This window comes from Typopeltis vanoorti, chromosome 16, assembly GCF_054136105.1.
Source record: "Typopeltis vanoorti isolate ZY-2024b chromosome 16, IOZ_Tvanoo_1.0, whole genome shotgun sequence".
Classification (NCBI taxonomy): Eukaryota; Metazoa; Arthropoda; class Arachnida; order Uropygi; family Thelyphonidae; genus Typopeltis; species Typopeltis vanoorti.
The window spans coordinates 14,802,585-14,827,070 of NC_143564.1; the positions used below are offsets into that span (position 1 = coordinate 14,802,585).

Here is a 24,486-nt window from a genome sequence, read left to right on the forward strand (position 1 = left end):
TCAGTATTTGAAACACACTCTCCTCCTGTACCTCTAATCCTCAAACCTTCCCTATCCCTCTAGTATTAAAACTGACTCCTCCAGGATGAAATACTTCAGTAAAGTGTTCATTGAACAATTCCACTATGTCCTCTGCATCAGTCACTCTATTCCCATTTTTATCCCACAATATCATTCTTTCACAGTCATTTCTCCTCTGCTGGCCACATAGCTAAAAAATTCCCTAGGATTTTCTTTGGATCTTAGGGCCAATCTCCTCTCATATTACAGTTTCGCTTCCTTACCATACTAGTCACTCTTCTGGCCTGTGTCTTATATTCTTCATGTATCTTCTCTTTACCTGTCTCCTTATATCTCTTCCATAGCCTCTTTTTCGCATGCAATTCCTGTTTAATATTGTTTGTCATTCACTTTACTCCAATCATCATGAATGCATCATGAATTTGAACAGTTTTATTATATCTTGTGGGAACATTTCAGAAAGTAGTTGTAAAGTCTCTTTGAGAGGTATATTTGTAAATAGGGATTCTACATCGAAGCTCACCATATGATCAGTAGGTTGTATGGACACATTTTTTAATTTGTTTAAGAAATCCAAAGAGTTTTTATAAAAGAGTGAGACTTGCATATGTGTGATTTCAGTAAGTTTGCTTAATATTTGGCTATATGATACATAATTGAATCAATGTAGTCTACAATCTGACAGAGAAGAATGTCTTTCTTATGGATCTTTGGTAGACCATAGAACTTCAGTGTTCTTGCAAAATACGTTTTTAACTTTTCTATGGTGTCTGTGTCTAATCTTATAATTTCATCTAGAAGGAAGTTTAAATTTTTAAGTTACCTGTAGTGAAGTTACAATCCAGGTAGGTTGAATGATCTTGTAGTAAAAGAGAAAATTTTCTTTTATAATTTACAGAATCCATGACTACTGTAGATTTTCCCTTGTCTGCTTTGGTGATAACGAGGTGACTGCTGCATCTTGACTGATTTTCCCTTTCAGTCTTTTCCGAAGATAGGTGACTTTGTAGACTTTGCCCACAAAGTATTCCTGGTGAGATTTTTTTTTTACAGGGTAGTTCACCATTGCTTTCCCTAACCCCCCAATTTTATCCGGTCTCAGGACCAACATATGGCTGGGCCGGTTTGCCTGTTCTGTGGGATGAAAAACCCGAGTTTCCAGGTGAAAATCCCCCCATACCTCGATATGATATCGGCTAACTCACCTTTAGTCGAAAGAGACCAGATAAAGGTTCCCCACATCACTGATAGGAATCGAACACATATCTTTCCGACCAAAAGGCTTTGGCTATGGAGAATTCATGTTCTTTTGAAAGAATAAATGTTTCTCTGTCAGTTAAAGGGCATCCTGGAAACGTTGATAACCCAATTATCTGGAACTGAGAGAGAGGCTTGATTTGCCTAGTAACAAGGACATCAAATTTACGATTTAGATGTCTATTTTGTGTATTAAATGAATATTGTTGAGAGTGTTTAGCAACATTAAGAATCATGTAGGAAAGCTATGTGTCTAAGTTTGAGGAGATAAAAGTCTGGAGCTCAGTAACAAGACAGATATTAATGGCTAGCTCAGATTTAGCTGCTTGGAGCTGATTGTGGACGAGAGATAAGCTCGTATTTCTACAGATAGTATGAGCATCAGGTGATTTTATAGTTTCCTTTATCTTAGTGAAGTTTGGAATAATCTTTAGGTCGTGGCATTTTTTTAAAAATATAATCCTGGCTCACAGCTGATCTTGTAAGACCGATAGTTTACCAAGTTTACTGGTCTTTTTGGTTAAATTTTCCCCATGAAGGATTTGAATTTTTGTTTTTAGAGAAACTTGTGCCATAGTTCTATACAATATATACATGAAAACACAAGGGAAAAGTATTATTTATCAAATATACTGCCATTTATTTCAGTCTGAAATTAACAGACCATCGTCAGTGGCTTAATAAAACGGTTATTACAAGGTAGAATGCAAATGATTGATTTATTTGTGAAGAATGCTGGATGACTTCATCTAGCAGTGGATTGATACTAGTTGACGATGATTATATATAAAACATATATAGTGCAAATTACAGGCCAATCTGTATATCTGGAGTTGTGGTTAAGGTATCAGAGAGATTAGTTGAGATCTAGGATACAGAAATGGGTTGATAACAACAGTATTTTCTGTGGTTGTAAGCATGGGTTTGTTAAAGGAGATAATGTTTTACCAACTTACTTATGTACTATAACAAGTTGAGGAATATATTGAACAAGGGGAGATGTGTATACATTGCTATATGTAGATTTTGCAAAAGCTTTTGATGAAACTGCCACTTTACAAGCTGTTAAATAAATTGAAATGGACAGGATTGGATAACATACTAGTGAGTTGGATTGGTGACTTGCTGTCAGATAGGTATCAGAAAGTTGTATGTGGGGTGGGGGGAGTGCAGTATTCTGATAGAGGATGGCACTAGTGGTGTGCCACAGTGGTCTGTATTAAGGACTATTGTTGTTCAACTTGTATATTAATGATATTGATTCAAATTTAACAGGTGCTATGCAACTGTTTGCAAATGATGTAAAATTGGGAAGAACAGTGCAGAGTCAAGCAGATATTATGTCCTTACAAGAAGACTCGAATAGATTGTGTGAATGGGCAGGTAAGTGGACCTGACAGGTTTTGACATTTAGTAAGCAACAATGGGATGCGAAGTATACACTTTGTGGAAGTGGTGGTTGACGAGGACCTGATATTCAGGGGACACATTGAACAAATTGTAAAATCTTCATGAATAATCGCAATGGTTCAAAAGACTTTGGCATGCAGAAATAAAGAGATTACGATTCCATTATGTAATGGCTTGATCAAGACTCAATTATTGTGCACAGATTTGGTCATCTGGTTTTCATGGTGACAAGGATATTTAGAAAGGATCTGGAGAAGATTCTCAAAGGTGGTAACTGGTCTTTGAGATGTGGAGTATGCAGACAGATTGAGGAAATGTAATTTGTAAAGTCTTGTGAATAGGAGCAGAGGAGATATCATTGATATCAAGAGGCCATCCCTAGAAACTCTATAAGGAGGATGTGAGCAAAGGAGTGAGGAGAAGGTTCTTGGGATGGAGAGTGGTTAGTCAGTGTGATGCATTGCCTGAGTATGTTGTGAATGCAGACACACTGAATGTATTTTAAGCACAGTTAGATGAACTTTGGGTGTGATAGTATGTACAGCCTGCAATGAGTCTCTGACACTTTGGAGGTCTGATGTTAATAATAATAATCTTCACTACAGATTATACTTAAATAGTGAAATGTTTTACTACTACTTCTTTATTTTTTTCCATTCAGAATGCAGTTATATTTTCTATGTTCCTACCTATATTCTTAGTTTTTGTATTTTTATTGCTGATTTTCATGCCATATTTGTTGCATCGGTTTAGTTTAGAATTTGTTGCATTCAGTTTAGTTAAGAATCTTACATACTTGTTTGCTTTAGGAGTATAATATCATCTGCATAAAGCAAAGACCTGAGATTCACATCTCCAGTTTTGATATCAGGTTTAATGCCACTTTCCTATATTATGTGATCAATATATCATAGATAATGAATAATAGTGGCTATAGTGTGCATCCATGTCTCGTACCTCATTTCACATTAAACCATCTTTTTGTACTCCTTTAATTCTATCTGCCAACTTACAACTGAAATATCTATGTATTGCTCAATATAATTTCTCATTTACACCATATAATTGTAGTGTTTTGAACATCTTTTTCTTTGCACATTGTCATTTCCCTTTTTCAGATTGACAAAACTTAAATACGGATTCTTGTTATATTGTCTTAAAGTGAAAATCTGAACTTTGTTTTTCTTCATGTTTTCCTTCTACAATTTTTCTTAGCCTCTTTGGAGTATGCTTGCATTTTCCTTGAAACACTCAGTTGGAAAATTCTCTGTAATTCCAACATTCTTTTATTTTCCTTTTTACAAAAGGTTACAATGAGAGCTCTGCTTAGTCTTCAGGAATTTCAACTTCTTACCATGACTTCTGAATTATTCACTGAAGCCACTGTCAAACTTTTATACCTCCATACTTGATCATTTGTAGTTGAATATTATTTGTTCCAGCTACCTTTCCCACATTCATATTTTTGATGGCCTGTTCTACCTCAAGTACTGATATGTACTCATGATTGCATTCCTTTTGAATATTTTCTGCCAATTCTTGTTTCATTTAACAGCCTTTCAAAAATAATCATTCATTACATATAGGATATTTTCAATTTGCATGTCATCTTTATCATCTCTGATTCCTTTTACAGTACTCTTTCTTCCATTTCTAAACTCTTTCAATAGTCTCCAGAACATTACACCACCTTCATGTTCTAATCATACCAAAGTCATTCCAAGACTTTGTTTAGCTTTTTTTACACTGCTTTGCTTGCTTAAATTTAATCATAAGTTTTACCATAAGGGTGGTGCATAAGTCATGAAGGGGCTTCACAGTTATTCGCATTTAAAATATGAATGACTAATTTAAAAAAAAAAAACATGTCCAAGTTCTGTATTTCACTATATCAAAAAAAAAAAAAAAACGTTATTACATATTTAAATCCCTTCATGACTTACGGGTCACCCTGTACATCTATATATATGAATACAGACTAGCAATATGCAGTAGTAAGCTATATCACACCTAAAACTATTTACCCAATCTAGCCTGACTCCTTGTGATTAAAAAAATAATAAAAATAAATAAATAAACTTACATTTTTTTCAAAAAAAAAAAAGAAACATTAATAATTAATTATATCAGCCAATCAGAATTGCCTTATTTATGAAATTAGGTACTTGCCCCTTATATTTAGTGTGATACTTTCTATTATTGTAATCATTAACTGGTTTGACCTGTTGTATTTAGCCTAGAGTCATTTTTATGTGGATGGTAGTGACTATGAATGTACGAGGGTGGCCTGAAAAGTTCTCAGCCTCAACCATAGATAGCAACACTATCAGCCAGATTTTTTTTTTTCTAAGTTGCTACATCTGTCATAAGCATCAATGTGAAATTGCAAGTCATTCTATCAAGTAGTTTGTCTTATACAGCTGTCTGAAGCAAACTTGTTGTCTGTATCCCCTGTAATGATAATAAAATTGAGTATTATCATGCGGTTATAAAATTCTTTGTAAAAGAAGGTTTAATGCCAAAAGAAATTAATTCGAAGTTCATAAAAGTTTATGAGCACTCTTCTCCTTCGTTATCGACAATAAAGAAATGGGCTGCTGAGTTTAAACGTGACCATACCCGCCTTGAAGATGATCCATGTGAAGGACGTTCAAAAAGTGTAACAACACCAGAAATCATTGATCAAGGGCACGATATGGATGACCAGCGAGTCAAAGTTCGTGAAATTGCTGAGATTATAGGCATTTCAAAAGAACATGTATGATATATTTTGTATAATAAAATTAGTTTAATCCTTTATCCAAGTGTGAGCAAACAAAGTTTGCGCCTGAAAGTATCTTCAGGACTGGAGTAAGGTGGTACAATACCAGGGCAACTCGTTGCAAAAATGGAGCAAGATACCAACACTCCTATCTCAGTATCTCCTATAATGCAAAACACATCTCCTTGCGGATATGTCTAATGTCATGCAACCTTTTTTAATAAATTGCTCTGGATTTAGAGAATGATGTTGAAAGTTTATTTTTCATTTGGCTAGATATAATAAAATTAGTTTAATCCTTTATCCAAGTATCTTGCTCCACCTTTGCAATGAGTTGCTCTGGTGTTGTACCACCTTACCCCAGTCCTGAAGATACTTTCAGGTGCAAACTTTGTTTGCTCACACTTGGATAAAGGATTAAACTAAATTTATTATACTCTAACCAAGTGAAAAATAAACTTTCAACATCTTTCTCTAAATCCAGAGTAATTTATTAAAAAAGGTTGGACACCATTTGGCAACTCTTATAGGTAGAGATGACCTGCTAATGCTTCTGCTTGGTCTCTCCACTTGGGCCTGGCTCCCACTGAAGAGACCTCAATAAAGGTCGAAACCGGTCTGGGTAGTGGCCCTTCCCTGAATGCATAACATTAGACATATCCGCAAGATGTGTTTTGCATTTAGGAGATACTGAGATAGGAGTGTTGTTAGCTTGCTCCACCTTTGCAAGGAGTTGTCCTGGTGTTGTACCACCTTACCCCAGTCCTGAAGATACTTTCAGGAGCAAACTTTGTTTGCTCACACTTGGATAAAGGATTAAACTAATTTTATTATACTCTAACCAAGTGAAAAATAAACTTTCAAAATGATATATTTTGCATGAAGAATTGCAAATGCAAAAGCTTTGCGCAAGATGGGTGCCGTGCTTGCTCACAGCAGATCAAAAACACACTCCCATGAAAATCTCTGAACAGTGTTTGAAGTGTTTTAACAAGAATAAAACTGATTTTGTGTGTCGATTTATTACTATGGATAAGACTTGGATTCATCATTATACACCAGAATCCAAACAGCAGTCAAAACAGTGGACAGAAGCTGGTTGTTCAGTACCAAAGAAAACAAAGTCGGTTCCATCAACAGGAAAGGTCAAAGCATCGGTGTTTTGATGCTACAGGCATTTTGTTTATTAATTATCTTGAAAAGGATAAAACAATAACTGGGGAATATTATTCCGATCATTTATCATCGGATAATCGTTGGTAGGTGTCGCACTGATATGATCATCGGCTTGTCGAGAGCTCCTGCAAAGATCAGTAGTATTTTATGTTATCATTGGCAATTTTACTAGAATTTTACGTAGTATTGTTTGCTTTTCATTTCTTAGTGTGTCTGTGCGATTTTTGTGTGTTTTCTGTGTTATTTTAATTATTATTTTTAAGATAAGATAGCGTCCATATGGTACCAATTAAAAAAAAATGTTGGCCAGGTCACCATGTTTGTTTAAGAGTTTTGATATAAAAGAGTTTATGCAATGTGCTGTCTGTGAGATGTAAGCTTTGCGAAGAGCGGTTGGAGTCTGGTTAGATGGTGATAGTGGAGTTAATATGTGCAGAAAGTGTAAGGAGAATGAGGATCTAAAGTGTGAGAGTGATATCGTTAAAGAAAGTCAGAATATAGAAAATAGTGATGTGATAAGGAATTGTGAGGTAGTACTAGATAGGTGTGAGAGTGTCATTGAAAGTGTAAATGAAGGTAGAAATACAGAATGAATGGATGATTTAAATGATAATGAAAATGGTGAGATAGATGCAAGTAGTGAAATCGCACGGTTGAGCGGAGCGATACGCAGAGTGAAGCGGCAACTGGAGCGTATGGAAAAATGTGTACTGAACATACCAACTAATAAACAGCGAAAGTCTGATACGAAAAAATAAGAGAATGTTCATAAACATAAATAAAATGAAGGAGCGAGTGCTGTACAGAGATTCGTTATTAAGAGGTGTGATAGTTGAGAGTTAGACGAAATCGTACCAACCGGGTGCGAACATAAAGGACGTCAGCGAATCTATTCGAGTGCAAAAACAGAGGGTGAAAGAAATTATAGACGTGGCAGGAACAAATGATTTGAAAGAAGACAAAATGGAAATGATAGAGGATGTGAGGGAATTACTTGTGGTGGCAAAAGTGAAGAGTGAGAGAGTTAGGATGGTGAGTATGTTTCCGCAGTATGAGAGTGAAGTGTTTAGAAGGAGGGCCATAATTGCCAATGACTTTATGCGTGGGTTATGCATGGAGAGTGGTGTGGAATTTGTGGATGTATGGAGTGAGTCCCATTGGTTAAAGGATTTATATAAGATGGATGGGTTACATTTGAATGGATTTGGTGTACGGAGGCTTGAAAAAGTGTTGATGAATGATGTGGAAGTGGATCTACAGACTCAGGGAAACTAGATTTATTAACGGGGGGGGAGTAGATATGCAGACTTTAGAGAGGCAGTTGAGTGTATGAATGAGTATAATATGCCTGAGTGAGTACGAAGGACAACAAATCAGAATGGGATAGTTAGTATAAGGCATCAAAGTAGGGATGGGTCTAACGGGCTTCTGCAATTCATGTACACTAATGCCAAGAGTATTAGGAACAAGAAGGAAGAGTTTCTGGCCTTAGTTGGCACTTCCAGGCCACAGGTTGTTGGTATTAGTGAAACATGGCTGACAGAAGATGATAAAGCTAGTGGGATTGAATGCAATGGGTATAGCGTGTTCAGGAGTGACAGGGAGAACAAAAAGAATAAAAAAGGGGGGGGAGGAGTGTTATTGATGATAGCTGATGAGTTGCATCCAAGGAGTATAGAAGTTGAACAGCAGGATAGAGAAAAGAGCACATTTGTGGCTATTTGGTGTGAGATAGAGTCTAGCAGAACGAAATATACAATTGGATGCTGTTCCCCAGATTTGGCTCCCTCTGACTTCTATCTCTTACCAAAATTAAAACTCTTTCTCGCTGATCAGCGTTTTTCTTCGATTCAAGAGGTAATTGCAGCTGTAGATGGTTTTTATTTTCAGATCTTACTGAGAACTACTACAGGAACGGGATAATGGTGCTGGAGCATCACTGGAATAAATGTATTAGTCTTCAGGGAATTATGTTGATAAATAAAAATAATTTTGAAATTATAAATTCGTTTTTTCATTGTTAGGATGTGAACTTTTCAGACCACCCTCATATAATGAAATTATCCAAGGAAATGAGAAAAGGGGAATTATTATCGGTGATTTTAACTATGACAATATAGACTGGGATGATGAGAAAGCAACTGGAAGTAAAGAAATTGAGTTTCTTGAGTTTTTGAAGGACAACTACCACAGACAGTATGTAATAGGGGGCACACAAAGATCGGGAGTCTTGGATTTGATCATCTTATCACAGGATGTAATTATAACAATGAGGTATCAAATCACTCTCCATTTGGTGAGAGTGGCCATGAAGTGATTACCCAGGTGATTGCCAGCAGTGTGAGGATCTGTGTGAGAAAAGAGTATATGTGTAACTACAAAGCTGGTGATTATGAAGAGCTCAGGAGATAGCTTTCAGGTTGTAGCACAGAATGAGGAGTCAGCTCGAAAAGAGATCAGTGCAGCTTTGACGATATTCAAGAACTATCTAGTAGAAGCAATGTCTAAATGTATTACAAGGGTCAGAAGGTTAAATAAGGTAGGCATATAATAGATGAATGAAGAGGTTAAGCATGTGCGATACAGAGAAAGAAGGCATTATGGAGGCAGCATAAAAGAAGTGGTAATAACCAGTTCCATGAGGATTATAAAGACTAGTCAAGGAAGGTGACTTGGTTGGTAAGGGTAGCAAAAGTGAAGTATGAGCAGCAGTCAGCAGTTAGCTAATGAAGCCAAAAAGAAACCTAGGGAGTTCTTTTGATATTTAGCCAGTAAAAAAGAGAACAATTATTGATAGATGACATTAATTAGAGAAACTGGTATAAGGACAACTGCTGTGGAATATATAATATAATGGAGATACTTAATGAGCAGTTCATAAAAGTCTTTCATTCTTGTGAATGTGATATCATGGAGAGATTGAGATCAGTTGATGATGGAGAGGAGAGTACTGACTCTAAGTGAGCAAGAGGTGTATCGGGAATTTAGCAAACTTGATGTTAATAAGGCTGTCGGACTTGATAATATATCACCACGTATTCTGAAGGAATGTGCCAGGGAGTTGACATCTACCTTGTCATATTTTTTTAATATTAGTCTTGCAGTAGGTCAAGTTCCAAAGGAGTGGAAGGAGGGCAAGATTGTGTCGCTTTATAAGGGAGGTGATAGAACTCGGGCATCAAATTATAGGCCTTATTGTAATAAGTAAGTAGATTACTAAAAGATGACTTCCCCTTAGCAAATCTATGCTATCCATCAAAGATAATACCATTGTTGTCAACCCACTTCTGCATCCTAGTAATCACAAGCTTCTCCAACAACTTAACCCCATAACGGTATTATCTTTGACGGACAGCATAGATTTACTAAAGGGAAGTCATGTTTTAGTAATCTACTTACTTATTACAATAAGGTGATGGCTTCCTTGAACAGAGGTGAGGAATACACAGTAGTATACTTAGATTTTGCAAAGGCTTATGTTAGATTACCACATGATAAGTAGATAGTTAAACTAGAGCAGATGTGGATAAATATTAGATTAGTGCATTGGATCGGAGACTGGCTATATGATAGGTATCAACAAGTTTTGTATAGGTGGAGCAATATCCCAGAAGAGGGAAGTCACTAGTGATGTGCCTCAGGGGTCTATTTTAGGACCATTGCTATTTAACCTGTATGTTAATTATATTGGCAAAGATTTCGATGTAGATATTCAATTGTTTGCAGATGATACAAAGTTGGGATGAACTATGAAGAGTAGAGAAGATGCTGTGGCCTTACAAGACGACCTGAATAAATTGAGCAAATGGCATGGAAATGGGGATGCGAGTTCAATGTTGCAAAATGTAAGGTTTTAAAATTTGGGAAACAAAGATGTAGATGGGATCTAGAATTTATGCTTGGTGGGGATATATTGTTGGAGGTGGAGGAAATAAGGGATCTTGGGGGTGATAGTGGATAAGGAACTGTGTGTCATACTACCTTCTTTAGGTTTCTACTTATTTTTTCCTTATTGAACTTTAATATACAGGATAGATATAGCATTGCTGAAATCATTTTTGTTTTAGTGTGGTATCTTTTTTTGTCCACAACACAAAAAATTCTGCGAATGATGCGGAGGACACTGACTTGTAGAAGTAAGGAGATTCTTGTTCCATTGTATAAGGCTTTGATTAGGCCACACATGGACTACTGTACCCAAATTTGGTCATCTGCTTTTCAAATGAATGAAGAGATGTTGGAAAGGGTCCATAGGCAACTTACTCTGGTAGTTTCTGATCTCTGGAATGTTGATATGAAGAAAGGTTGAGAAGATGCAATTTACAGAGTCTACTGGATAGGAGGAAGGGGGGGGGGGTGATATGATAAAGACTTGCAAGTTAGTAATGGGTTGTTATAAGGTTAATGTTGGAGCGGTTTTACTGTGAATGGTGAGACATCAGGGAAGAACCATAGGTCATCCCTGGAAGCTGTATAAGGAGGGTGTGATAAGCAGGTTTTTTGCATGCAGAGTTGTGAATGATTGGAATGCCTTGCCTGAGAATGTGGTGTTTGCAGAGAATTTGAGTGTGTTTAAGGTATGGTATGATGAGCCGTGTTTATGACAAAAGGACCTCCCAGATGTGTCTTTGACTCCGTGGGATCTTGGCATAATAATAAAAATAATATACATTAAAAAAAAAAAAAAACGATTTTGTATTGGCTTATTAAAGATATTTTTACTTTATAGTTGCTATTCATTTGATGTGTATTTTCTTCTTTTTCTGTTGTGGAGCTTAGTCAACTGTATTGAAGTACAGTTGACTAAGGCAATCTGAGGATGCACATTGTAGTCAAGGTTGTTTATATATATTTTCCAAAACTCAGAGATAGCTTTTCATTTTGTTTAAATTTGGTTGTTTTATGAATGTTTTACATATATCTTTATATTTTCTTCCATACCAAGTTCTAGTGTGGTTATTAATTGAGTACCTTTCCTGTCAGTTCTGTGGAAAGTCTCCAGTGTATGGATGGAAATTCCTGTTTTTCTATTCCAGATTATATAGTTTTTGTATTCTTTTTCCTGGTGAACTGTGCATCCATCAGTTAATTTGGTATAATTTAATGATGTGTCGAATAAATGTTTGTAAGGTAGTATGTCATACTTTAGGTCATCGTCATCAAATTCCTGACATTCCTCAAATCAAATTCCTCAAGGGGTGTACAGGATATGATAGTACTACATGAAAAATTTACATCATTACTAACTTCATATCTACAATTTTCCTCCGAATCAGTCTGTTACTTGTCAAGACTCCAACATTATCAGAGCTTATATTTCTATCATCTAAAGCACTTTGTACCGTATCAATCCACCTATGTCTTGGTCTTCCTCTGGGTTGTTTTCCTGCCAACCTGGCAGAGAGCACTTGATTTGCTAACCTTTCCTCACCCATTCTGTTTAAGTGACCATACCACCTGAGATTAGCTCTACTAACGCATTCCTGGATGCTAACAATGTCTAGTTCTTTCCTAATATCCTCATTTTTAATATGATATTGCCATTGATGCCATCTGTCATCTGTTCATGCCTCTAATCTTTCTCAGGACTCTCATATCTGCGGTGTCTAGTCTTTGGTAAAGTGTTTTACTTCTGACTCAGCTCTCAGATCCATAAGTTAAAACTGGTTTGAACACTGGTTTTAAAACTGGTTTGTCTTGTATACAACTAATTTAGTGTTCTGAACTAATTTCTCTCTTATTCCATATGAATTTATTCAATTGACTTCCTACCATACCAGCTTTGTTGATTCTGTTGTCTATTTCCATATTTAATTTACCATCTTCACTAAAAATCGTGCCTAAGTAGCTGAAATGTTTTACTTGTTCCACAGGTTCTCCGTTCACAACACAGTTGACATTTTCAAATTCTACCTATTTTCATTGTCTTTGTCTTTTTATTGCTGACCTTCATGCCATATCTATTACAACAGTTATTCAATTTAGTCAGGGAATCTTGCAAACTTGTAGCGAATTTATTTAGAAGTACAACATCGTTCGCATAAAGCAAAGAGCTGACATTAACATCTCCAATTCTGATATTATGTTTAATACCACTTTCCTTCATATTGTGATCCATATAGATAATGAATAACAGAGGGGATAATGTACATCCTTGTTCTCATGCCAGATTTAACATTAAACCATCTTCCTGTACTTCTTCAATTCTAACTGCTGACTTGCAACTCAAAAAAAGATTAAGTATTGCTTGATATAATGCCCCATTGACACCATATAATTGTAGCGTATTTAATAGCTTCTCTCTTGGCACCTTGTCATATGTCTTTTCCAGATCGACAAAACTCAAATACAGATCTTGTATTTAATATTCCCATGCTTTCTCAACTATTTGTCGTAAAGTGAAGATCTGATCCTGACAGCCTCTAGTTGGCCTCAATCCAGCTTGTTCTTCACCAAGCTTTTTTCCCACAATTCTTCTCAACCGTTTCTCAAGTATGCTGGCATAAATCTTGCCAAGAACACTCAGTAGGGAAATATCTCTGTAATTCTCACATTCAGTTTTATTTACCTTTTTATATATGGATACTATTAGAGCTCTAGTCCAGTCATCAGGAATTCGTCCCTCTGTCCAGCCCTTCTGAACTATGCCGTGCAGCCACTGTAAGACTTTTATACCACCATACTTCAGCATTTCTGGTTGAATGTCATCTACTCCTGCCAGTGGTGCACCCAGGAAGGGGGCCAAGTCCCCCCAAAAGAAAAAGTTAAAAAACACTAGAAAATTTTCCAAAATAGTTTTCTTAATTAAAATTCATTTTTTATTTATGTTGTGTCATGTCTTCTATTTCTTATGAATTTTTCTATTATTTCTATACCACTTATGGTGACATAAGGTGAGAGACCCTATGGGCCGTGGACCACAGGTGGTCCGTGACGATGAGACAGGTGGTCCAAAGGCTTAAATTAACCAAATAAATCTATATTTTTTAATTATCCAAATCAAACAAATTAAAATTGAATAAGTAAGTCAAAATTATTAAAATAAAATGAATACTTAAAAAAAAAATAGCAGCAGAATGTTCATTCCATGAACATTCTGCCACTATTTTATTAATTTGTAGCGACAGAAGAAAAACAATATGGTTTTATTGCTTCCACCTTCCCTTGCTGTTTTGTGAGATTTGAAGTGAACATCTGTTATCCACATGACCACATTTCAACCAATTGCTTGTTGTTTATTGATTTTTATTGTTGAAGATTTTCCTCCTTCAACCAAGGCTCAACATATCTTCAGAAGTGCTAAGTAATACTTAGACAAAATGTGTTGTGAGTTAACTCCAGTATTTATATATTTTTCGGAAATTTATGAATTTTGACACTTTCAGTTGAATTTTATTGCTGCTGGGCGAACTCACACAATCTAATTAATAACAATAGTTTTTAGTTAGATACTGTGTTTACCGGTGCAACATATGATTTTATTCGAGTCTATATATATATACAGCATAGTTTCTGTATGAGGGGACATGTGATTTATTAATTAGTGTGTTTTTATCCCAGTTGTCTCTAATTGCACTGTTTGTTGAGAAATATATTACACAGACTGCTTATACCTTATTCACTGACCAGTGGCGGCCGGTGAAAATTTTAAGTGGGGGTGCTGCATCAATAAAAAAAAAAAATTAATTTTTTCCTAATCAGTAATCAATTTATTCATAAATAAATTTACATGTTAAAAAATTGCTTTATTAAAAATATTTCACCCTCACCACGAACAAACACCAATAATAAAAGTTTCGTATCTCACAGAAATAACGAGCGCAAGCATATCATACACTGCCCAACCAAGCAGTGTCTGAATGACCTTGTAACGTGCAAACACAAACCAATATCGGTGAGTCTGGCTGCAATTGGAGCGATCATTCTCACGCTGCGTTAGATCGCAGTGTATTTGTTTCATTTAACCATAATTGAAAAAATATAACTCTTTTCATATTTTTAACAGTGACACTTGTCATAATTCAGCCTTGTATCTATAATAAATAAATAATCATATGTTATTTTAACAAAATAAAAATAAAGTTGCAAAAAATAGTTCACCCTTTCATATCTCACAGAAATAACGTGCAAGCATACTATACACTACCCAAAGAGCAGTGTCAGATTCACTAGTTAAGTGCAATGAGGTGCAAACGAATATCCCTTTCTACATTTTCAAGCCTTCGATCACTTTTTCTACTTCAAGTATGGATATGTATTCCTGATTGTATGCCTGTTGAGTGTTTTTTACCACTGTGCTATCACTGCTTGTTTACAATTCCAATTATTAACTATTCAATCAATGTTGAAACATAAGCTGTAACCTTTAGCATGTTGTATTGCATTTATATAATGTTGTAAACATTGTTATTATTTATAAACACAAACAAAATTTAATTTTTTCATTTTTTCCTTGGGGGTGCTGCAGTGTTGCAGTGCTTATGTATGGGCCGCCACTGTCACTGACATAATAAAAGTACTTGTTTTTCTTGCTATTGGGTGTTGCCGGTGGAGCAAGTTACTATCGCCCTGCTCTGAACGTGTTTCAGCTTTTTTTCATTTGCGAGGTATATGCGAAACTTTTTAACTTTTTTTTTCTACTTTTTGTGACTTTTCTCCTTTTATGGTAATTATGCCTACATTATTATGTTCTTATTCAACAATTGTTTAGAGCTTTGAATGCGTATATAAAGTCATTATCAACAGTAGCCTGATTACGAACGGATGATGAAAGGGACGGGGAAGTTTGGAGCTTCACCGGATAGTATTCAAAAGATAAATACAATTGGTTATTTTGTATAGGGCCCCGAAAACTTATTAGTTTAGAATTTAACCATTGGGAAAGGATTTGTGTCCACCTCAAAACTCTGAAACAGAATTTGGAAACATTTTCCAAATAACTTTTTATAAGAAATTTCTGTGGGTTTGCAATCTACTTCAGACTTGCAGTCACGAGAATGACCTTTCGTTATCGAAAAAAGAACAGTTAATTGAGCATTCAAGTGACAGTGGGCTTAAAATGCAATTCCGTGATCGTGGTTTGGCTCCATTCTGGATCTCGCCTTCAGTGAAAAGTGAATTTCCCGAATTATTTGAAAAGTCGAAAATCATCATGCAGTTTTCTACAACCTATCTTTGTGAGAAACGATTTTCATCGCTCCTTCAAATAAAAACAAAATACAGAATTCGTCTTAGTGTGCGTGCCTATCTTCGATATTGAGCCAGATATTCAGTAACTCTGCAAGGTTGAGAAGCTCATCCATCTCATTAAAAGTAAATAGTAACATAATTATATCATTTTAATATTTAATAAAAATTTTTATCCACAAAACTTAATTTTTTATCTATATATCCGTCCTGGTTGGCTGACTCTCCAGCCAAAAGGATGCAAGTTCGAATCCCACCGTGGGCATGGATGTTTGTGATTGTCTGTGAAAATACTAGTGGTAGTGGTCGGCGATAGACAGCTTTGGTGTAGATGATGATGATTGTAGTTGTGGTTGGTGAAGACAGAGAGTTGTAGAGCAGGTGCCCTTCCTCAATATGTGTTTAAACTACCTGGATGTGTTATGTAATAGTAATATCGACAAGCTTTATATGTTCATTGTGCATCACATAGTTTGAATTTGGCACTTGGAAATGCTATATCTCTGACAAATAAGAAATTGCATTGGCATAATTGAAAAGGTATACAATTTCTTCAATACCCCTAAAAGACAGGACGTCCTTGTTGTTTATAATATTAATGTTTTTTAAGATTTATAATATCTTATTTAGCTTGCAAAAAATATTTGCGTGCATCTTACCATTGTCTAAAATAATGCAAAAATTTGACGGTGACCTCTTAATTGCCCTAAATTTTGTTGATGATGTTGTGGCTCAATTAAATACCGTTCGTGAAACACCAGATTATTCATTTAAAGATATTTACAATGAAGCATGTATAAAAGCCAATAATTTTAATATTGACATTAAAAAGCCAAGTACTTCATCAAAACAAACATTAAAGTCCAATGTTCCAGCCGATTCTGTAGAAGAGTATTTCAGGAGAAATACTCTTCTACAGAAACTCTTCTACTATTTCATTCCATTTATTGACCAAATATTGACTCAACTTCATGAATGTTTCACTCGGCACCGCAACATTTTGAAATATATTTTTTTCTCTTCTACCAAATGGAAAAGATGCTCCAACAGCAAGTGCAATGGAAGATTTTTGTCAATTGTGTGAATTTTATACCAGTGATTTGCCTTATACAAATCCAGCAATTTTGAACGCTAAATTCAAGTTGTTGTATAAGAAATTTGAAAAACCATGTGCAATAGCACTATGCAAAAATGCCGTTGATGCAGTTTCAAAGTGTGACAAAATGATATATCCTAACATCTATAACTTATTAAAAATATTTGCAATGCTTCCGGTAACAACATTTGTTGCAAATAAGTTAGAAAATGAAAGGTCATTTTCTAAGTTATGCCTTTTAAAAACCTATTTAAGATCTACCGTGACACAATCACGATTGAACGGACTGGCTTTGCTATATATATACATACAGAGAGAGATTAATGTAACCACAACTGAAATAATTCAAGAGCTTTGTAAAAAGAAAAGAAAACTGGATTTTATTCTTTAAATAAATTTTTATAATCACCTAATGAATTTATTGAATGAATGAAATTTAACAAATTTTAGTTGAACAGATAAAATATTTTTAATGCAAATTCATTGTATTAAAAATATTTTTATCTGTTCAACTCGCTCCCCTCCCCTCAAGATTAAATCCTGGGTACGTAATTGGCTCCTGCCCTTTCCACATTTCAAGTCTTTGATGGCTTTTTCTTCTTTAAGTATGGATATGTATTCCTGATTGTATGCCTGTTGAGTATTTTTTATCACTGTGCTATCACTGCTTGTTTCATTTAGCAATTTTTCGAAGTAATTACTCCATACTTCAAGGATATCTTTTTCTCCTGTTTTCATGTCACCTTTATCATCTTTAACTACTTTTACAGCACTCTTCCTAGCAATTGAGCTGACTTATTTGCCAGGAACTTTTGATATGCTTTCTTCTTTTCGTTCACTGCCTCTTTAACTTCCTGTGTCCACCATGGAGTTCTGATTTTTCTATCCTTGCACACAACCTCACCACATGCCTCTCTGGCTGAATCAATCAGGGTTTTCTTCGAGGCTTGCCACTGAACAGGAACCAAACCTGCAAGGTTTGGTTCCTGTTCTCAAATTCTTGCATTTTTTCTTCAATAATCTTTGTGTATTTTTCTCTACAGACTTTGTGTATTTTTGTCTGAGAGCTGCTCAACTTTTATTCGCTTTAAAACTTTCTTACATATTATTCTTTTCAATATGAAATTCAGTTTTATCTGGCTCAAGACTAAATAGTGATCACTTCCAATTTCCAATCCTCTGTACACTCTGGTGTCCTGCACCAGGTTGAAAACATCACTGTCAACAATAACATAGTCAATGAGACTTTTCTTATTCCTTGCCTTTTCTCTCCATGTGAATTTGTGCACATTTTTATGTTGGAACATGGTGTTAGTAATAACTAGTGCATGTCATGAGCAGAAATCCAACAGGTATTTACTATTATTATTAGCTTTTGCTGTTTTCTCCAAATTTTCCCAAAATATTTTTGTATATCTGATGATCATTTCCTACTCTGCTATTTAGATCCCCAACAAGGACCAACTTTTCCTTTTTCATTGTGTCAGTTGCTTTCTCTAAAGTATCAAAAAGTTCCTCCACTTCTACCTTAGTAGAACCTTCTCTGGGACCATAGGCACAAATAAGTCTCATTGTCCAATTCCCCATTCTGATATTTGCCCACATCACTCTACTTGAGACTGCCTGCCATTCAAAGAAGATTAGCCTCGTATTTTTTGTTGAATACTATGGCTACTCCTTTTCCTTGATTGTCATTTCCTGAATATAACATTTTGTATTTATTGCTCAGAAAGATCTCACCAGTTTTTGTCTTTTTTTTGTTTCAGTCACCCCTATTATGTCGATCTGGTACTTATGTAATTCCTCTCAGCTAGCTGCATTTCTTTGCCATTCAGGCTTCTTATGTTGATAGTACCGATCTTTAACTCTGGTGATATTGAGTTGGGGTGTGCTTTCAGATTTAGGTTTCTTTAGGTTTAGGCTTCTTCAGGTTTCTACTTATTTTTTTCTGATTGAACTTTAATATATAGGATAGATATAATTTTGCTGAAATCGTTTTTGTTTTAGTGTGTTATCTTTTTTTGTCCACTGGTGGATCTGATCCATTACAGTTCCTTTTCGAGATCATAATCGTTCGAGCAAATTGTTATCACTTTTGTAAGTATTTATTATTATTATTATTATTATTATGTAATACCTCTAGGGAGTCCAAAGCCTCATTGTGGAAGGGCACCTACTCTAAAACTCTGTCTTCACCAACTATAACGAGCTGCAACTACCATCATCATCTACATCAATGCCGTTTACTGCACATCAGCCCTAGTATTTTCACAGACAATCACAAACATCCATGCCCACGGCAGGATTCGAACCCTCAGCCTTTTGGCTAGAGAGCAGATACACTGACCACTTGGCCAATCAAGCCAGCAATGATTTATAATTCCAAAGTTTGGTGTTGGGTGGGGGCAGCAGTCTGTATGGACAAACTGACCAGTATGTATAAGTTTGTGATAAATGCTAAATTATATACAGCCTTACAGAAGGTGTTATGAGTGTATCCAAATTAATTTGGATACATTCATAACTCATAATCCGAGTAAGCAAGCATGATAATTCCTGATACTTTGTATTTAAATTTGTCACCCATTACTTTCAACAAGTAATGGGCTTCAAATTTATCTATTTCTATCATGAATTGGATTTCACTTGTGTTAAGTTTGTTTAAATACCTGAGGAAAGTATTCAAAATTTGTGGCCTGTTACTTGTTAAATGCTTCTTTTCACTGAATGAAATAGGAACCTTCTTATTTCAAATCTCATATATACTCTTCAGCTCTCAACTAGGGTGAAAATATCACATCCATAACATTATAGTCAATGAGACCTATCTTATTCCTTGTATCTCTTCATGAACATTTATGCACAACTTTATATTGAAACATGGTGCTAGAGATGACTAATCCATGTCATGAACAGAAATCCAGCAGCTACAGACACCATTATTAGCTTTTCTTTTTCTCCAGATTTCTGGTCTGGAAGTCATCAGCTTTTCCTTTTTTTATTAATGTCATCTGTCTTCTCTACTTACCTGAAAAATTTCTCCACTTCTTCCTAAGTAGAACCAGAACCTTCTTGGACCATAGGCACAAATAAGTCTCTTTGTCTAATTCTGTATTTACAAATTATTTATAAATATAGCTGCAAATTTGTTTGTCTACATTTGCACTTATATTATAAATATTTTTCATTTTGATTGCTACAGTTTCGCAATACATTTGTCATAAATTTCAACTCTTAGAGCTGTGTGGTTTGTGTCTACATGAATAATTTGAGAATGAGATCAAACTTCTCTAAAAGAATAAATAGAATATAAATTATTATTATTATTAATATCGAACCTCCAGAAAGTCAAGGACTGATTGAGAGAAGCCACATATCAGCTACACTAGCTAACATCCATTTTCTTCAATTCAGTCAGATTACCTATACTCTCTATTCCCAAAGGCAAGACATTCCAATCCCACACACACACACACTACTCCATGAGAAAAAATTCCCTCAAACCTTTCTTGACTGCATTAATTCTCAACTTCCACAGATGCTGACTTGTCTTCTCTCCAATTCTCCATAAAATGAAAAATTTCATCTGCTGGTATCCTATATTACCTTTTCATATCATATCATATATGAAGAAGGATGAAAATGTAGAGTAGATGATAGTATTAGTTGGGACAAATAACCTGAGAGATAGTGTAATTGTGTAGCGCAAGATTTGAGGTTAATGTTAGTGATAGTGCAGTATAAACAAGTCCAAGGAATGATAGCGAGCATGTTGCCTCATTATGATAATATGGAGTGGAGGAGAAGAGCAGTCATGAAAAAAGAGGTAATGGCATGAGCGGGCAGGACAAGAGATCTGGAATATGTGGAAGTGTGGCGTACATTTGAGGATGGAAGAGAGCTGGATGCAAGAGATGGATTGCAGTTAAATTCAGAAGGGTGCAGGCATTTGGACAGACTTGGTTTTGGGCAAAGTGAGTGTACCAGGGCAGGGAAACTAGAATTGCACAGATGGACTGTAACAAGGATGCCTCATGTGGGGATAGTGGTTTAAGAAATGAGAAATGTATACTATATTACATAGCCAGGTGAAGTATGAGGGGAGTAATGAGATGGCTAGAAGAATACTGGCAATGTACTGGGTTTTCTGTATACAAATGCTAGGAGTATTAGAAATAAAAGAGATGAGTTTGTGTATTGAGGTTGTTGGCATCAGTGAAACTGCGTTAACTAAGGAGGATGTTCAAACAGGACAGAAATTGAATAGAAGTGTACAGCATATTTCAGAAAGGAATGTAAATGTGGTGGTAAAGTGTTACTCATGATAAGAGATGAATTATGCTCTTTCAGGGTGCAGAATCATAGTGAAAATAACACTAATGGCTTTGAGAGTATATGGTGTGAGATAGATGATTATAAGACAAGATATTTAGTGGGATGTTGATATAGACTAGGGAATATTTAATACAAGTCTTGCACTCAGTCAAGTTCCTAAGGAGTGGAAGGAGGGCAAGATTGTGCCACTTCATAAAGGAGGTGATCAAACTCAAGCATCAAACTATAGGCCTATCTGTGTGTCAGGTGTTGTGGTTAAGTTGTTGGAGAAACTTGTGAGAACTAGGATCCAGAATTGGGTTGACAATAATGTCATTATCTTTGATTGACAGCATGGATTTGCTAAAGGGAGGTCATGTTTTAGTAATCTACTTACTTATTACAATAAAGTGACTGCTTCCTTGGACAGATACTTGGATTTTGCAAAGGCTTTTGATAGATTACCTCATGATAAGTTGACAGTCAAACTAGAGCAGATGGGGTTGGATATTAGACTAGTGCATTGGATTGGAGACTGGCTAGCTGATAGGTATTAACAAGTTGTGTATGGGGGAGCGATATCCAGGAAAAGGAAAGTCACTAGTGGAGTGCCTCAGGGGTCTGTTTTAGGGCCATTAGTGTTTAACTTGTATATTAATGATATTATTGAAGATTTGGATGGAGATATTCAGTTGTTTGTAGATGATGCAATGTTGGGACGAACCATGAAGAGTAGTGAAGATGTTGTGGCCTTACAAGAAGACATGAATAAATTGAGTGATTGGGCACAGAAATGGGGATGTGAGTTCAATGTTGCAAAATGTCAGGTTTTAAAATTTGGAAAACAAAGATGGGATGCAGAATTTATGCTTAGTGAGAATATATTGTTGGAGGTGGAGAAAATAAGAGATATGGGGGTGGTGATAGTAGATAAGGATCTGGAATTTAGGGAACACATAGCCAAAATTGTGATTCCCAACATTTTCTGGGAATGCTGCAGAGGATGCTGACTTGTAGAAGTAGGGAGATTCTTGTTCCATTTTATAAGGCTTTGATTAGGCTACACATGTTGTGCCCTGATTTGGTCAGCTGGTTTTCAGAAGGACGAAGAGATGTTGGAAAGGGTCCAGAAGCAACTGACTAAGGTAGTTTCTAATTTCTGGAATGTTGAGTAAAAGGAAAGATCGAGAAGATGCAACTTGCAGAGTCTGGTGGACAGTAGGAAGAGGGGAGATATGATAGAGACCTACAAGTTACTAAGGGGTTGTTATAGATTCAATGCTGGAGAGGTTCTACAGAAAATAGTGGGAGATCGGGGGAAAACCATAGGTCATCCCTGGCAACTGTATAAAAAGGATATGAGTGGGTTAGTGAGAAGCACGTTTTTTTTTGTGCAGAGTTGTAAATGATTGGAATGCCTTGCCTGAGAGTGTGGTGTCTGTAAGGAGTTTGAGTGTGTTTATGACATGGTATGATGAGCTGTGTGTGTGTGATAAAAGGACCTTCCAGATGAGTCTTTGACTCCATGAGGTCTTGGGATGAGCAAGAAATGTTTTGACAAGTACAAAGCAGGGGCCATTATGTGAGACTTCAACTATAGTGATCTAAACTGGGAAAAGAAGAGACAACATGCAGTTATTAGGGAACTGAATTTTTGGATTTCTTGATGGATAACTGTCTTAAGCAGCATGGGATGGAGGGAACATGAAGGATCAAAAGTTTTGGATTTAGTCATAGCATCAGAGGATCTGATTGTGACTAAGATGTCATGCTTGTCCTCTGTTGGTGAGAGTGACCATGTAATCCTGACTTGGAGGATGAATAGGCATGTGGAGATATCAAAACAGAAAGAATTTATATGGATTATAAGGTAGGCAACTATCTTACATTAGAAACCAGCTTGCAATAGTAATGGATGAAAGATCTTGAAGGAAGAATGATCAGTAGTGCATGGGTGATATGAAAAACTTATTGACAGCAGTGGCAGATTATCCCTTGAGGGAGCCTGAAACCCCTAGAGGGCACATTCCCAGGTGGCATATATGGAATGCTTCTCAAATATGAGCGATAGGAGGGAAACGAAATACTTCCCATGGACCAACAAGAGCATCTGATCCATAATGGGTGGCAGCAAACAGCATCATTTTCCCCATGTTAGGGGCAGCTGAATGTCATTAAGGTTTTTTAGAAGAGTGCCAATGCACTGACTGTAAAAACATAACATGATTGAAATCTGGTGCAAAGGAAAAGTACAGCTTGCAGCTCGGATGTTGCTCAGATAAAGGTCCAAGTACCAGGGTTGAATCGACAAGTTAGCTACCAAAAAAAGTGCAATAAAATCAGAACCAGGAAGAGACAAACTATCAGCAGGAACATGGAATGTCCATTCTTTATGGACTTCAGGAAAGCTAGACACTTTGCAAGGAGATGGAGCGATATTGGTGTGACATCAATGGATTAGCAGAGATGCACTGGACAAAGTCAGGGGAAATGAGAAGTGGAAGAATCATCTGGTCTGGCAATAGTATAAAACATGAGGCAGGAGTTGGATTTCTTCTAAGTAAAAGAGGAAGATAAGCATTATTGTATAAACCAGTAAATGACAGAATAATAATGGAATGATTTTCAGCAAGACGATTTAACTTCACAGCAATTCAGATCTATTCACCCACTTTCTGAAGTGGATGAATAGACCACAAAGAAGAAATACAGTTATTCTATAGTAACTTGGAAATAACCTTGAAATCAGTACCAAAGAAAAATATACTAATTATTGGAGGAGGAGATTGGAATGAGAAGATTGGAAAGGACAATGAAGGATAGGAAATAATAATGGGCAAATATGAATATGGAGAAAGTAATGAAAGAGGAGAAAGAATGCTTGAATTTGCCTTGAAGTATGACATGGTAATTTGTAACATACATTTCCAGAAAAAAGATTGCAGGAAGTAAACATGGTGGTCACCAGATGGAAGAACTAAGAACATGCTAGATATGATACTCGTAAACAAGAGATAAGCCACATCAGTTCAGTAGTGTCAAACATTTCAAGTAGCAGACATGGAATCGGATCATAGCTTAGCGATTACCAATATCAAGTTGAAACTCAGACAACAAGTAAAGGCACAGTTTTAGAATCAGAGTGACATGAAAACACTAAGTGAGGAAATTACAAAGAAAGTGTATAGGAAAGTGCTCGAGGAAGAACTGAAATGCATTACAGAAAAGGAACAGATAGAAACAACAAAGTGGTGTCTACATTCAA

The 24,486-nt window shown here is 35.9% G+C and overlaps 1 protein-coding gene across 1 annotated transcript in view; it reads left to right on the top strand.

Annotated features, from left to right (window-relative positions):
* Nucleotides 1–24,486, top strand: part of LOC150097861 (uncharacterized) — a 501,089-nt gene that overhangs the window by 182,696 nt on the left and 293,907 nt on the right. The window lies entirely within an intron of this gene.